The sequence below is a fragment of the Triticum dicoccoides genome, chromosome 5B, assembly GCF_002162155.2.
Source record: "Triticum dicoccoides isolate Atlit2015 ecotype Zavitan chromosome 5B, WEW_v2.0, whole genome shotgun sequence".
NCBI lineage: Eukaryota > Viridiplantae > Streptophyta > Magnoliopsida > Poales > Poaceae > Triticum > Triticum dicoccoides.
Genome location: NC_041389.1, coordinates 630,893,199 through 630,896,418, shown reverse-complemented (window position 1 = coordinate 630,896,418; position 3,220 = coordinate 630,893,199).

The following is a 3,220-nucleotide window of genomic DNA, read 5'->3' as shown; positions in this document are numbered from 1 at the left end:
GGAAAATGGAGCTTGGAGAGGAGAAAGCTTAAGTAGTGTGGCTCGGGCATTCCATCGAACACCTCGTGTGCATAGGAGGTGAGCTAGAGCACTGCAAAGCTCTCCAATGACCGGCCAGAAAAATAGAGCAGTGGAGTGCTCTGCTCATGGGCGAGGGGTATATATAGGCAACTCATTGGTCCCGGTTCGCGGCTTGAACCGGGACTAAAGGGCAGCCTTTGGTCCTGGTTCAAGCCACCAACCGAGACCAATGGTGGTGGGCCAGGAGTGAGGCCCATTGATCCCGGTTCATCCCACCAACCGGGACCAAAGGGGCCAGACGAACCGGGACCAATGCCCCCATGAGGCCCTGCAGGCCCCCTGGCCTCACGAACCGGGACCAATGGGCCCATCGGTCCCGGTTTGTGACTGAACCGGGACTAATGGGCTTACCTGGCCTGAACGTATGCCCTGTTTTCTACTAGTGGAGCTAGCTAGCTCCTGGATCCATCCTGCCACAATCGAGCTAGCTAGCTCCTGGATCCATCCGGCAACAGAGGAGCTGGCTCCTGGATCGGTTCGGCCACTACGGCAGACGATGGGAGCTGACTATGAACACGGGCGAGATGAAGAAGATGTGGGGAAGAATATACACGAATATTCAGTTTTACGGTCCGAGTTTAAGGGGTCTGTTCGGCCGTAGCTCAAACCGACCATTAAAATGCGTTTTCTGCGAACTAAAAACCATGTTTTCAGTTCCAGGATTTAAGGGGTCTACTAGAGATGCTCTTACAATCAACAAGAAGATGAATCACACATGAACCAATCTATTCCTTTCCCTCCAACGGCATGTCTAGGGCGAAGCTTCATTCGCTCCAGGCTCCACCGGTGGGCTCATGAACTCGCATCCCCTTTGCCTGCCACTCGGTGGTCTGCAGCGGGGAGGGGAGTCTCAGTATCTCAAACCAGCTAGTTGTTTTTGTTGGGGATTGTTGCAGATTTTTTTTCTACACACACCAATATAAATCTATGGAGAGACTAGCAACGAGAGAGAGAGGGGAGTGCATCTTCATACCCTTGAAGATCGCGACACGGAAGCGTTACAAGAAGGCGGATGAAGGAGTTGTACTCGTAGCGATTCAGATCGCGGTTGATTCCGATCTAAGCACCAAACAACGGTGCCTCCGCGTTCAACACACGTGCAGCCCGGTGACGTCTCCCGCGCCTTGATCCAGCAAGGAGGAGGGAGAGGTTGGGGAAGACAACTCCAGCAGTAGCACGATGGCGTGGTGGTGGTGGAGCAGGGGTTCTCCGGCAGGGCTTCGCCAAGCTCAAACAGAGGAGGGGGTGTTGGAGAAGGGGAGGGCTGCGCCTTGGATGAGGTGCGGTTGCCCCCCTCTATTTATGGGGTGAAGGGGGAAGGGGGCCGACCCCTCTAGATGAGATCTAGAGGGGGGGGGGCAAGGGGAGGGGGCTTGTCCCCCAAGCCAAGGGGGGTGGCCCCCTTAGGGTTTCCCCCAACCCTAGGCACATGGGCCCTAGGGGGGTGGCACCCAGCCCACTTAGGGGCTGGTTCCCTTCCACATACAGCCCATAGATCCCTCCGGGGCAGGTGGACCCTCCCGGTGGACCGCGGGAACCCCTTCGGTGGACCCGGTACAATACCGGCAAACCCCTGAATACTTCCGGTGACCGTATGATGACTTCCCATATATAAATCTTCACCTCCAGACAATTCCGAAACTCCTCATGACGTCCGAGATCTCATCCGGGACTCCGAACAACATTCGGTAACCACATACAAACTTCCCCTATAACCCTAGCGTCATCGAACCTTTAGTGTGTAGACCAAACGGGTTCGGGAGGCATGCAGACATGACCGAGACAGCTCTTCGGCCAATAACCAACAGTGGGATCTGGATACCCATGTTGACTCCCACATGTTCCACAATCATCTCATCGGATGAACCACGATGTCGAGGATTCAAGTAATCCCGTATACAACTCCCTTTGTCAATCGGTACGTTACTTGCCCGAGATTCGATCGTTGGTATCCCAATACCTCGTTCAATCTCGTTACCAGCAAGTCACTTTACTCGTTCCGCAATGCATGATCCCATGACTAAGTACTTAGTCACATTGAGCTCATTATGATGATGCATTACCGAGTGGGCCCAGAGATACCTCTCTGTCGTACGGAATGACAAATCCCAGTCTTGATTCGTGCTAACCCAACAGACACTTTTGGAGATACATGTAATGCACCTTTATAGCCACCTAGTTACGTTGTGACGTTTGGTACACCCAAAGCATTCCTATGGTATCCGGGAGTTACACAATCTCATGGTCTAAGGAAATGATACTTGGCATTAGAAAAGCTTTAGCAAACGAACTACACGATCTTGTGCTATGCTTAGGATTTGGTCTTGTCCATCACATCATTCTCCCAATGATGTGATCCCATTAGCAATGACATCCAATGTCCATAGTCAGGAAACCATGACCATCTGTTGATCAACGAGCTAGTCAACTAGAGGCTCACTAGGGACATTTTGTGGTCTATGTATTCACACATGTATTACAATTTCTAGTCAATACAATTATAGCATGAATAATAGACAATTATCATGAACAAGGAAATATAATAATAACCATTTTATTATTGCCTCTAGGGCATATTTTCAACAGTCTCCCACTTGCATTAGAGTCAATAATCTAGTTACATTGTGATGAATTGAACCCCCATAGAGTTCTGGTGTTGATCATGTTTTGCTCATGGAAGAGGTTTAGTCAACGGATCTGCTACATTCAGATACATATGCACTTTACAAATATCTATGTCTCCATCTTGAACATTTTCACGAATGGAGTTGAAGCAACGCTTGATATGCCTGGTATTCTTGTGAAACCTAGGCTCCTTGGCAAGGGCAATAGCTCCAGTGTTGTCACAAAAGAGAGTCATCGGGCCCGACGCATTTGGAGTTACTCCTAGGTCGGTAATGAACTCCTTCATCCAGATTGCTTCATGTGCTGCCTCCGAGGCTGCCATGCACTCCGCTTCACATGTAGATCCCGCCATGATGCTTTGCTTGCAACTGCACTAGCTTACTGCCCCACCATTCAAAATATACACGTATCCGGTTTGTGACTTGGAGTCATCCAACTGTGTCGAAGCTAGCATCGACATAACCCTTTACGACAAGATCTTTGTCACCTCCATAAGCGAGAAACATATCCTTAG